At 42.1% G+C, this 14,527-nt stretch overlaps 1 non-coding gene across 1 annotated transcript; it reads left to right on the plus strand.

The window, feature by feature from the left end:
• The first annotated feature begins 3,632 nt into the window (after positions 1 to 3,632).
• LOC131252485 (small nucleolar RNA R71) lies at positions 3,633 to 3,739 on the plus strand. The gene has a single exon (XR_009174504.1). It is a non-coding gene; the product is annotated as a small nucleolar RNA R71 (small nucleolar RNA).
• Positions 3,740 to 14,527: the final 10,788 nt, after the last annotated feature.

Here is a 14,527-nt window from a genome sequence, read left to right on the forward strand (position 1 = left end):
CCACCACAGGCCTGTGAATGACATAAGGAGATGACGCTCTGATGCTCATCGTCTGGTACACATCTCCTTAGGATTTGGTATGGGCAATATTTAAATAAATAAGGATCATCCCAGAAAAAATTGCGCACCTCGGTGAAGAATTTCTTCTTATCCTGCACAGTCCATTGTGTCGGTATGGCACTTGTAGCAAGATAATTAGCAATATCAGTGAACCAAGGTGAATGGGAGACTCTGAACAGTTGTTCATCAGGGAACATGTCATTGATATGGGTCGCCTCAAGGGAATCAGAGGTATTAAGGCGAGAAAGGTGATCGGCCACTACGTTCTCTACTCCCTTTTAATCTTTAATTTCCAAATCAAATTCTTGGAGTAGAAGGATCCATCGTATCAAATGGGGCTTAGAATCATTCTTAGAAAGAAGATACTTAAGTGCCGCATGATCTGTGTAGATAATGATCTTGGATCCGATCAAGTAGGACCTAAATTTGTCCAAGGCGAACACTACAGCTAAAAGTTCCTTTTCCGTAGTCGAGTAGTTTACCTGGGCAGAATTTAAAGTTCTACTTGCATAATGAATGACGTAGGGCCTCTTATCTTTTCTCTGGCCTAGGACCGCCCCAAGAGCATAATCAGAAGCATCGCACATAAGCTCAAAAGGAAGGCTCCAGTTGGGTGGCTGCATGATAGGTGCAATGGTTAACGTGCCCTTAAGCTTGGTGAAAGCTTCCTGGCATTGCTCAGTCCACTCGTACGGAGCATCCTTTTGAAGAAGAGTACATAAAGGACGAGAGAGGTGACTAAAGTCCTTTATGAATCGCCTGTAAAATCCTGCGTGTCCTAAGAAGGATCGCACGTCTCTGATGTTCTTGGGTGGAGGTAGGTTAGAGATAAGATCGATTTTTTCCTTATCTACCTCGATTCCTTTGGACGAGATGATATGCCTAAGGGCAATTCCCTTCTGAACCATGAAATGGCACTTCTCCCAATTAAGTACTAAGTTCTTTTCTTCACATCTTTTCAGCACACATTTAAGACTTTCTAAGCATTTGCTGAAAGATGGACCATAAACAGAGAAGTCGTCCATGAAGACCTCTTGATATTGCCCTACCATGTCAGAAAAAATACTAAGCATACATCGCTAAAAAGTGGCAGGGGCATTACATATCCGAATGACATCCTTCGATAGGCAAAGGTGCCGTAGGGACATGTAAATGTGGTCTTTTCCTAGTCTTCAGGGGCTATCTCTATCTGGTTGTAGCCTGAATACCCGTCAAGGAAACTGTAATAGGAATGACCAGCTAACCTTTCCAGGATCTGATCAATGAATAGTAAAGGAAAGTGATCTTTCCTCGTGACGGTATTCAATTTCCTGTAGTCAATGCACATTCTCCAACCAGTAGTGACTCTAGTTGGCATGAGTTCATTATTAGCATTGGCTACGATGGTGATTCCGGACTTCTTAGGGACCACTTGAGTTGGACTCACCCATTGACTACAGATATAGGGTATATAATACCCACATCCAATAGTTTAAGAACCTCGGCCTTAACCACTTCCTTCATGTTTGGATTTAGTCTATGTTGTGGTTGCCGAGCGGTTTTTGTATTATCCTCAAGATATATGCGGTGAGTACAAATCGAGGGATCGATTCCCTTAAGGTCCGCTATCGACCATCCCAGGGCTCCTTTATGCTCAATGAGAGTAGATATGAGCATAATCTCCTATTCTTTCTCCAGGTGGGCAGAGATCACCACCGAGTATGTCTCATCCTGACCTAAATAGGCATATTTCAAATTAGAGGGCAAAGGTTTTAGGTCAAGCTTCGGTGGCTTGAGGTTAGACGGTAGAGGCACTACATCGCTTTGTGGCAATTCTTCAAATTGTGGCCTCCACCGGTTAACTTCCAGTACCGGTGCAGTATCAAGCAAGGCGCACGTCTCCCTAAGCATGTCATCATCAAAATCATGGGAGTGGGCCAGGCATGTCTCTAGATGGTCAGAGGATAAGGTCAGAGGTGTCGTATCTTCCACGAAAGAGTCAATCATGTTAATGTCGTGGAAATCGTCATCATCCTCTGAGTTGCTGCCGTTATTGAAAAAAATATTTGACTCCAATGTCAAATTTCCAAAAGACAATCATGACACCATTCCTGCAATTGATAATTGCATTTAACGTGGCAAGGAATGGGCGGCCAAGAATGACGGAAATCTGAGTGCTCATGTTATTGATGGGTTCGGTGTCCAAGATGATAAAATCTACAGGGTAGTAAAATCTATCGACCTGGACTAACACATCCTCAATTATCCCTCTTGGTACACGAACAGAGTGATCAGCAAGTTGTAGTGTGGTCAGGGTGGGTTTTATCTCACCTAAATCTAACTGTTTGTATACCGAGTAGGGAATCAGATTTACGCTCGCTCCTAAGTCAAGAAGTGCGTGATCAATTCGATGGTTCCCGATTACACATGATATGGTTAGGCTACCGGGATCCTTGAATTTATACGGCACGTCTTGCTTCAGGATGACACTCACTTTCTCAGTCAAGAAGATTTTCTTTTGAATAATTTTCCATCTTTTGGTCGTGCATAAGTCTTTCAGAAATTTGGCATATGAGGGAATCTGTTTCACGACATCAAGTAGAGGAATGTTGACTTTCACTTGTTTCAACACCTCTAGGATATCCTGGGAGTTAGAGAGAGGTTTTGGTGAAACCAACCGTTGGGGGAATGGAGCAACTGGCTTCTCTAGAAGTTCCGGTTCTAATTTTTGTGGGGCATCACTGGATCCATCATTGTTGTCCTCTTCTGGTTCTTGAGGCTTTTCGGGCCTAACCGAAAGAGTTTTATCAATGATCTTTCCACTCCTAAGAGTGGTGATGGATTTAGGGTGCCCCATCTGATTTGAAGAGCTGGGGTCATTAATCTCGTACTGCGGTTTAGGATTGGGGAGAGGTTGTGCAGGAAGCATCCCCTTTTCTATAACCGTCATATGAGAATCTATCTTTTACATAAAATCTGTAATTCCCCGCATTGCCTGAGCTAGCTCTTGTATGGAATTTTGAACCGGTTCCTCTTGAGGTTTCACTTGATTTGGATTTTGATTGAAGAAACCTGGAGGAGTAGCCATTTGTCCATTCCTCCAACTAAAGTTTGGATGATCTTTCCAACCAGGATTGTACGTATTGGAGTTAGGTCCAGTAAAAGGTCTTTGATAGTTATTTACGGCATTAGCTTGTTCATTCAACACTCCTCGAAAGGCGGGTATTGTAGGACAATTTTCAGTTGTATGAATGTTGCAATCACAGATGCCGCAAACAATTTCATTCACCTTATCCTTCTTTCCTTCCATAGCCTCAACTTTCCTTATGAGCGTAGTCACTTTATACTTGAGATCATCCTCTTCTTTCAAGAGATATAATCCACCTTTCTCCTTTAATTGATTCGGCCTAGACGTGGTGTTCGACTTTGGATAATAGTCCCATGATTGTGTTTTTTCAGCAAGACTATCGAGGTAATCCCATACCTCGTCAACATCTTTATTAATGAACTCTCCATTATACATTGTCTCGACCATTTGGCGCATGGAAGATGTCAGTCCATCATAGAAAAAATTTGTAATGCGCCATGTTTCAAATCCGTGTTGTGGGCATGAACTGACCAAATCTTTGAACCTTTCCCAACATTGGAAGAATGTTTCATCTTTCTTTTGGGCAAAGTTCATGATTGCTTTTCTGAGGGTAATCGTTTTATGATGTAGGAAGAATTTTTTAATGAATTCCCTCTGCATGTCGTTCCATGTGCCAATGGATTTAGGACGCAGTGAATGTAACCACGTCTTAGCTTTCTCTTTTAAGGAAAAAGGAAAGAGTTTCAGCCTAATTGTATCCTCAGATACATTAGGAAAACATAATGTAGCTATAATCTCATCGAACTCTTTCAAATGTAAATATGGACTCTCTGATTCAAGTCCATGGAATTTGGGAAGGAGTTGGATAACTCCTGGCTTGATGTCCATTTGTCCTGTGTTTTCAGGAAAAATCATGCATGAGGACATACTTACTCCCGCCGGTTATAGATAATCTCGTAAAGTACGAGGCGGGGGTGCCTGTTGCAACTCATTCTCATCTTAGTTATCCTCCACCCTGGGTGGAAGTAGAAGAGGTTGGTCTTCAGCCATAACTTCACTTAACTCAGGGGATTTCAAGTGGTGTCTAGTCCTACGATGGATAGTCAACCCCTCTACCAATCCTCCTTCAGTCAAGAGACGTCGAGTGTCGTCACGGGCCCACTTGGGCATGAAACACTCACAGCCCTCAATTAAATTCAAAAACCTAATCCTAAGAAAAGAAAATCTAAAAAGAAGGAGAGAGTTGGAAAGGAGTTACCAAATTGGAGGCCCTAAGTTGAAGACCTGCAAAATAAAACAAAGTAAGTTAGATTCTAAAAAGGGAAGAACAATCCTTTAAAAGAAAGATAGTAGTGAACTAGTTTCTAAAAGAAGGGAGCCCTAAACTAGAAAGTAAATTAGAAAGAGAACTGAAAAATAGAAAGTAGAGAAGGAGCTTACCTGTCACGCCCCAGACTCGGTAACCGGATTCACAAGGAACCAGATGGCCGGTTCTGGCCGCAACAGCCTCCGTAGTACCCCATTCTCGGCTCCTGAAGCAGGTTCCGATCCTGGGATCCTACAAGGAGGATTTCCATAACAATATAACCATTTCCAATACGAGCATACCCAAGATCATAACAAGTAAATCTGAGAATAAAAAAAGGCACATATCACAAAATCCACTAAGAATTTGAACTTTTACAAGTTTACATGAGGTCCAAAAGGACATACATAAGATAATAGAAGAAAGAAAGGAAGGATGCAATACTGGGTCCTCAAGCTCAGCTCTAATCCAAACTCTGCCACTGCGACACCTGCCTACGATCTCCTGCACGCATCAATCGTGCATAAGCTTATAGAAGCTTAGAGGGTGGTGTAAGTGTGTGATAATAGTGCACAAAAGAATAATAGGAGATACAGGAAGGAGACATGCTCAATGAGAATATCACTAGCCTTACCAAGGCTTATCATGAATATGATGCAATGAGTACTGGACGCCATACCAAGGCAATGCATGAAGGGGCTTACATAACCAATACTAATGCGATGCAAGTAATGCCAATGCTCATAACCAAACCATATGTCAAGTATATTTCCAATCATAAGGAAATCACCGGGGTCCGTTACACTGCCGAATAAATACCGCTCTTATAGATCCCGCACAGTCAAACCAGCATAAGTGACCTCACTACCCACCTATGGATAGCCAACACCAACAAGGCCTAAAGCGGACCCATTCACGAGTGGTCCAGACTCGGCTAGCAATGCCCTCTTACATCAGGCGAGTAAGGCCACACCCCTATCCAACCGACTACACGACAGTGGGAGTCGCGGCCTAATAGTATAAGGCCCTCGTGCGCTCATATATTCCACTCGGTCACGGCGTTGGAGCAGATCCTTAGTACCATGGAAGTTTTGGGAATTTCACCCATGGGCATCCTATGCACCCAGTATGCTCAAGTAACATTTCCGGTGTCCAAACATGGCCATCCACGATGTATCTGTGGAGGCTACAACCCTGATGAAGCAAGGGTGATAATGCTCATATATTATGCAATGCCAGATGCATGAATCACACAATCAACTATGCATCAATTTCAAGCATCCAACATGCTCAAGAGGGAATATTACGTCCCTCGGGAAGACAGCATGCAATGCCCAATGGCATAATCATAACCACACACACAGTGTCATCCAAGCATACAATGATGCACATGAGTCATGCAGATGGGTCTAGGCGCATTATGCGGCGATATACAAAGTAAATTACATTCCTCCTATCCAAGAAGGAACCAAGACTAGGTACTTAGACAATATCCATAAGGAATCCCACCTCTAGTGGGGGCCCATTTACCTGGGGTAGCCCACAAGACTAAGCATACAACTACGGGTCTAAGTAATATAGAAATGAGCCTAGCAACTGTCTAAGATAAGTATCCAATCACTTTTAAATACAACCAGACCTAGAGGGGTCCATAATGGGGACATTTAACCACCATTCCCCAAAAAGGCATATCTACCATGAACTATATGGATAAAAGGCCCAAGGCCTACATTTAAGATAAAAATAAAAGTAATTACATACATATATTCCTCATAATAGGCCATAAAAAGATATAATACCACTTTTAACAACATGGCTCTAAGAGGGGAATTAAGGCCCAAGGCCCAATTCCCAATGGCCATAGAATCCATGCATTAAGTTGGACTTGGTGGGCAGCCCGCGTATACAATATATGACCCAAAAAAAGGTTTAAGTTTGGATGAAATGGGCCCCACTATATCAGCCCAATAATTAGCAATTTAAGTAGGCAACCGAGGGCCCAATACTATCCTTACCTCAGCCCACAAGTCCATCAAAATGGTGGAAGTCGGCCCAATGTATGGTTGGGCCAAGCTGGGATGTCCTTGCCCAATCTGGGCTCACTAGATGTCCCAAAATTCTGATCTTAAGATGGGGTCCTCATAAGATCACTAAAAGTGACCTAAAGAATGCCCTGATTAAGCCCAAGGATTATAAGAAAGCATAAGCATGTAACACGTACACAAGTTCTCAATATGGTGAGCCCCACAGCCAAATAAAGTTATAACCATAAAATTGTACATTGAAGGCCCTTTGATAAACTTTTGGCCCGTTTGACTTCCTAGGCCTGCTAAGGTCCAGAAATTAGTTGAGTATGTGGAAATAATCTCATGAAGGCCAACTATACTCACTGGGGGACCGCACCAGATGGAGAGTGTGTATATATCATGAAAAGATCAAGTGGGCCTGCTACTGGATTGTGAGTCCAGCAGCAACCCAAGGCAGAGAGTGCTTCCACAACCGGGCGATCCAAGGCTTGGACGGCCTGGACCAAACATGCATTAAGGTAGGTTCTACATACATGCATATTGAGCCTTAAATAAATAGCCTAAGGTCTATGGTGGGCCTTTAACCACCCATAGAGAAACCTATGAGCTTACCTTAGGATCACCCAGGAGGACATCCAACCTCAACTGGTTTCCAAGAGGTAGCTCACCACTACCCATATAATGAAAGATCTAAGGCCTAAGCAATGCGTGGACTAGTAGGCCATACACCAAGCCCAACTCATAAGCCATATAGTGGGCCCTCAAGTAATGTTTGGGCCCAACCACAAAGGTCATAATTCCACATATTGTGGTGGCTTCATGGGCAGCCCAGTAATTCATTTACATGGGCAAGTTTCACATTTAACACAAGTGAGTTGGGCCTCACTTTTGGCCTAAGTACAGGGTCAGTTTAATGGGCAGCCAAGGGCCCGACTTCTTGTGTATCATTGCCCCTAAGCCCATCACAATAGATAGGAGAGTATAGGCTCAAGATCAGTGGGCCTATCCAAAAGAACTGAGTCCACAAGGCCTACTTGCTAACACAAACATGCATATACTATATCACATAATGGGCCCTAAAGAAATAGCCCAAAATAAAAGTCATCCAATTCATACATTATGGTGGGCTTGAGGGCAGCCCATAAACCCAAGAATACACATAGGCAAGGCCTATACTGACAGTGTGGGCCTTGCCACATCAGCCCAAAGACTTAGTAAGGCCCTCCACACTATACATTTATGTGGGCCCCGCAAGTCAGCCCATAATTAAGCATTTCATGAGGGCATCACGGCTAATAAATACACACGATCAGCCTGTAGACGGCTCGTTGGGCCCGTGAAACAATAAGGTCAGGCCCTACACGATCTTGGGCTCAAGAAATAGGTTTCCAGCCCATTGGGTCTATAAACTTTCAAAAATCTGGTTAAGGCTAACCCTCAACATCACCACAAAGGTGAGCCTTAAGAGCCACTAATTACGGCCAAAAATATCTAAGGAAATAAGGCAAGGAGTGTGTGCAATACTCCCTTAAATCTGGTGGGCCACAACAACTCCAAAACAATCCACTATGGAGCAAATTTGGGCCCCTTGTTGGAATTCCAGCCCACCCACTTCCTGGGCCTGCTGGAATCCAGAAATTTATTTAATTCAGATGGGTTACTGGCCCATGGTGACCCACACATATCACAGTGGGTCCCACCAGATGAGAGGGAAATACACAACACACATTAGAAGTGGGCCATGCCGCTGGAATACAGGCCCAGCAACCGCCCAAGGTAGGGGCTTCCCGTGGTGGGTAGTCCTACGGGCCTGAGTATCTGGCCCAAAACTGACCCAAGTTTGCAGCCACACCACGATCAGTACAGGGGCCCGATGGCCATGAAAATTTATAAGATGGTCCTCCCATAGGTGGACCACGAATCCTCAAAATTTTGTGATTTTTGGACGATCAGAAGTATTTTAATTAATTTAAATAAATCAGACCATTAAGAAAATCTGGTGAATCGGGACACCTGGACGTGGTGAGCCATTCCAGCACTTGTCACGGTGTACAAAGGGCTCCATTGGCCCCAAAAATTTGTAGGTGAGTCCCACCATGGGTGGACCACCTCTCTGTAAATTTTTATGATTTTAGGATACTCAGAAGTATTTAAATTAATTTAAAGAATACAATCTATCCAGGGTGAAATATTGCTGGAATATAACTGTCCTGAATTTGGGCCATCCAATGGGTGGGTTCTGGGCCTTCAAAATTCCTGAAATTTGGACCCAAGGTCCCTCATCAAGCCTAAAAAAAGTTGGCATCCAGAAATATGGCCCACCTTCTTAGAAATTATTTTTTTAATATTATTTTTATGGGACTATGCTGCTGGACTGCACAGCAGAAATTTCTGGCAGTCCAGTATGTTGGCCCCCTCTTTTGGATGCCCAAATAGGATTCCTTGGCCCTAAAATTTTGTGGATAGGTCCTACTATGGGTGGGACACCTCCCTACAAAAATTTAGGATTTTTGGGATAGTAAAAATATTTTATTTAACTCATGCAATTTATGGACAGCAAGGTCCAGATTTTTATTTTCCTGCTGCAGCAATGCTGCTGTCCCTGACTTTAACACCCCATTTGAGTGGGCCCAGGTCTATGTAAGTTTGGAAAAATACAAGGCCAACCTTCCTATACAAGTATACATTAAGGTGGGGTCCACAAAGGTGGCCCAGCATTTCAAAATCAGGCTGATATTTATGAGTTTCCAGCAAACAGTGTAGCTGGACAGTCCAGAAAAATCTGGACCGTCCACCCTCCTTGGCCCACCCTTTTGGGTGATCAAATAGGGACATTTGAAGCTGAGGTTTAGCATACTTTTAGGTGGGGTCCATACCTCAAAGATAAGTCTAAGAAATCAGGAAAAATGAGACCACAAACAAGGCCTACAACACATACATTACAGCATAAAAAAAATTCCAGCAATCTGGACAGCAACATGTTGCTGTCTAGATTAGCCCCAAAATTTAATAAATGGGAAATAAATCATAGATTCCATAAGGTGGGGTCCACCCTGATGTGTCACACAACTCCTAGGCCCAGCACCTCCCCAAGAAAATCCATAAAATCAGGCCCAAAGGCTTTCCAAATCAAGCAGCAAAACTAGGCAGCACAGTTGGGCCTGGGTGTCCAACAACTTGGGCCTGGATGTCCCAAAATTTAAAAATTCTGGTTGCATGGCACATCAGGTGGGCCACATAATCATTACATCCAAACCATAGAAAGTGGAGAAGAGAGGAATAAAGGAAATCTCATCAAGATGAGGTCCATGGAGAATGGCCCCATCAAGATCACATGCATGCAAGTGATGGCTAAAAAGACCTTATCCAAGGAGTGGTGGACCTTCACCATTGATGTGGTGAGTCCTACACTCTCCATATGAAGCAACAAAAGATCTATGACAATAAGAATCATGCAATCTATCCTACATGCTCACCCACTTGTTGGATCTTCAAGATTCTTCAACCACCATGCTCCTTAAGCTTCAAGGAAGGGGGTTCAATGGTGATGATGGATCTTTGATGGTTAGATCTAGGGGAGAAGAAGAGGATAGAGGGCTGGAAAAATTCAGCAATGGAGGACATTTGCAAAGAGGAGAAGAGAGAAATGAAGAAAGAGAGAGGGAGATGAGAGAGTTTCTAAGGTTGAAATGATTGCTTTCTTAGAAAAAGATGAATTTTTGAAAAGAGAAATAATCATTGCTCATGGGATAAGGTGGCTCATCATTGCCTAGAGAAGCCAATCTCATCATGGTTTCTTGAGAAAAGAAGCCATTATTGCTAGCCTAAAGGTGGCTTACATTGGGAATAGTGCACATGGGGAAATGTGCAATCAGGTGGGTCCCACCAAAAATGCAATCAACGGTCCAAATAATGCGTGGCCCATAACTTTTGATGGACACGCTGGATTTACGCATGAGACCTGGCACTGGAACCGCGGCGACGATGCAGTCGCAATGGCATAGGTCTTGGGTCAATCCGAGTCGGGTCTACGTGACCAAACTCAAGAGTGACCGCAATCACTATCTGAAGGTCGCGGGTCGCCGAAATTTGACCGGTAGGACCGCGGGACCAAAATACATGAGATGCATACTCACACAAACAAATGCACATATGTGAACTCAGGACAGGTCTCACATTACCGAATTAGAAATTTCTATCTTAAAGGCCTACAAAATAGGAAGGTTAGTTTCTAAACAAAAATTCTAAAAATAAATTAGGAAACAAATTAGATTCTAAGAGAGTTAGAATTAGAAAGTTACTAGAGAACATGAATAGAAGGTTAATCTCTAAAAAGGGAAATAACTAACCTAGTTTCTAAAAATAAAAGAGGAAAGTTTCTAAAAATAAACTATTTCCTACAAACAGAGAAATACTAGAGTTAGAAAATTTCTAAGATTTAAACCTTAATTCTAAAAACAGAAAAAGTAGAGAAATTAGGAAGGAATTACCAATTTAAGAACTTATGTTAGGATCCTACAAAGCAGGAAAACAGGTTAAGTTCTAAAAACAATAGAATAAAATAAAATAAAATAAAAACTTTTATCCTAAAGTAAGTAAAATCTTAATCCTAACCTAATTCTAAAACTAATTAATTTCAGAAAAACGAAACCGTCAGTCCCCAGCAACGGCGCCAAAAACTTGTTCACACCCCAAGTGCAGGGTTGTGATGTAGTAATAAACTCAGTAAGGCTGAGGTCGAATCCACAGGGACTGATACCTGTACGTTATCTGAAACCAAGTAGAACTAGAACTAGACTAAGATGTGATCTAAACCAAATAGAATTTAAGAAATAATTGTGGAACAATTATCTAAAACTTTAAGGAATTCAGAGGAAGGAAACTAGGGATTCAGAGGATCCACTTGTAGGGATCAGGGAGATCTTATGCCTGCATTAAGATTCATGGAAATCAAACTGAACCTACTTGATTTAATCTTCATGTGATGAAAGGAACATGAATCAGAATGGATTCTATCATCAAACCATGCCCAGGAGACAGAGCAAACAACAGAATTAAACCAATTACCAACCAATCAGATGATTGTGAAGGTTAGGAAGGATACCGCCATCCAGCCATGCCCAGGAGACGATGGCGAACAACAGGGCTTCCTGACGTCACAATCAAAATACGGAAAAGGAAATACTCAAAGCCATTGCAAACCCATTGTAATGTCAGTCACAACAGGCCATTAAAGACTACAAATATTCTCATAATAAAATTAAATCAAAATTCAATTTAGTCTAAATAAAAGGCATAATAACAGTCTCCCATCACACTACAGGCTTCACCTCTTAGCCCTAGCTAAGAGGTTCAGCCAGACATGAATGGCTTGAACTCAAAGCAAAGAAAAAGAAAACGAAAAATAAAAGAAAATAAGAGAAAAAAACTTCTTATCTTTTCTCTCTCATCTTTTCTCTCTCTCTCTCTCTCTCATTTTCAGCCCTGACGTCCAACACTCCACACGCTCCAGCACTCCTCCACACGCTCCAGCAGCTCTCTCTCCAAAACCTCTCCGTTACAGCAGAAAACCCACCTGCTGCTTCCGTTTTTCCTCCCCTTTCCTCCTTCCAAAACTCCTCCTTTTATCTTGCTTCTCACGTCCCTGCCCAAAGAAAACTCCTCACGGAACTGCTGTGGAGTCCTGAAAGGATTAGGCTGCGGAAAGCTCTTAGAAATTTTCTTACACAGCCAGCGATGCAGCAGCGTGCGCAGTAACGCAAAAGGAGTTGCATTTGGCCTCAGTTTGGGAGGCTCGCCGTCCAGTAAACTCAAAACCGACTTCTTGGCTGGTCTTATGGGTACCCGTTTCAGCCTGTGAACGGTCTAGATCATGGATTCGGACGACCTCGTGATCACAGAACGGTCCTTCAGTGCCGGATTTCACGGACCTGCGAAATAGAGCCAGCGCTTCTTGCGCTGGCTGTCGGTGAGACCCACTTATTGAGTTCGAATGATATATCCACTCCGTTATTTGGATTCCTGACGAAAAACTGGTCAGGAAGGGTGGGTTTTCTTCAAATTATGCACGGCCCATTGGACCAGATTCATTCATCATCTATCTTTCTTTTGGACGATCAAAAATGAATCTCCGGGCCTTTTGAGAATTTTCCACTTACTCCTTTAAATTAAGACGTTGAGTCCAGGACTGAAGCGTATCCAAAGATCAGGTCGGCCCCATATCACTATTTTATAGGCTGATCTGTCCATTGGGACACTTCCAAAAAGATCCAATGGCTGATTTTCGATGTGTACGGTTAATTTGTGGTCGTCGAGCCATGTATAAAGTTTTGAGCCAAACAGATGATGGAAACCCAGTGATCTTGCATTCTGGCTGACTTTCAAGCCGCTTGAGTTTCAGTTTCTCAATTTTCGTGGATCCTCGTCGTGTAATTCCGTCGATCTTAGTCCCCTGGAGTCCGTCCCTTACCTTGGTGCATTCTGAACGTTAAATCCGTGCTTTTAGCACCCTTTCCCAGTCCAGGCTCGTGAATACGCCCTACATCACAAACATGATTAAATCAGGCCAGTATCATATTTGAAAACTCAGGTAATAATAAGGTCTGATATGCAATATTTGACCCTCAACAGTAGGTGAGCCCTGTAGCCACTGGAGTGGCTGATCATGAGGCTATGCTGTATCCAGCCGTCCACCTAGACGATGATGGGTGGGGCCCACCTTACTAGTACATGTAGTTTATCCAGCCATCCATCAGGTGGTTGATTTACAGCCATAACCACAATTAACTCCGAGGATCTCGAGTGGTGTCTAACCCTATGATGGATAGATAACCCCTCAACCAATCCTCCTTTACTTAAGAGATGTCGAGTGTTATCAATGACCCACTTGGGCATGAAACACTCTCCACCCTCAATTTCAGAATCTAACATAAACCTAGAAATAAAGAGGGAAATAGAAATCTATAAATAGAAAGAGAGAATTAGAATGAAGTTACCAAATTAGAAGTTTCTATGCTAAGATCCTGCAAAAGAAAAAGGAAAGTGAATTAGTTTCTAAAAATAGAAATAGAAAGATGAGTTAGTTTTTAAAACTAGAAAGGAAAGTTTCTAGAAAAAAAAAACCTAGTTTCTAAAAAATGATTAGGAAAGTTCTAAACCTAGAATTAGAAAGTAAGTTAGTTTCTAAAAAAAATCAGAAAAATCCTAACCTAAAAATAGAAAGTAAACAAATCCTAATCTTAACCAAATTCTAAAACTAGTTAATCAAAGAAAAATGCAACCGTTAGTCCCTGGCAACGGCACCAAAAACTTATTCACAACCCCAAGTCTAGGGTCACGATATAGTAATAATCTCGGTGAGACCGAGGTCGAATCCACAGGGACTAATCTTGTACATTTCTGAAAGTAACTAGAACTAGAACTAGAAGAAGATGCGAATCTAAATCTGAATTAATTGAGAGAGTAATTGTGATTAAAGTGATTAAAACTAACAAATTCAAATGTGGTAACTAGGGTTTCAAAGGATCCACTCGTAGAGATCAGGGAGCCCTCTTACTTGATTCAAGTCACACGATTGGAATTGGAGTCCTATCCTATCCAATTGGAAGATAAACAATTAAGATAAATATGAACTTTTCTTGATAATGGAGGAGAATTGTGATAATTGGAAGAGATTCCATCACTAAACCATGCCCATGGGACGATGGATAACAATAGGATTTACCAATCCCACAATCTCAAAATTAGGAAAAGAAGATACTCAAAGCTATTGCAAATCTATTGTAATTTGAGTCACAGTAAACCATTAAGAACTGAAAGTTTTCCTTTAAAATCAAACTAGAATCAAAGAAGGTTCAACATAAACATGAATCAAAGTAAGAAAGAAACATCCTATCACACTACAAGCTTCACCTCTTAGCCCTAGCTAAGAGGTTTAGCCAACCTTATATATGATTCAACTAAAATCTCTTAAGAAAAGCATAAAAACAACTAAGAAAAATGATGAAAAACTCTTAGCGATGGCTTCTCCACCCTTTTCCTTCACTCCTCAAGCCCTAAAAGAAGCCT

Source organism: Magnolia sinica, chromosome 7, assembly GCF_029962835.1.
Source record: "Magnolia sinica isolate HGM2019 chromosome 7, MsV1, whole genome shotgun sequence".
Lineage (NCBI taxonomy): Eukaryota > Viridiplantae > Streptophyta > Magnoliopsida > Magnoliales > Magnoliaceae > Magnolia > Magnolia sinica.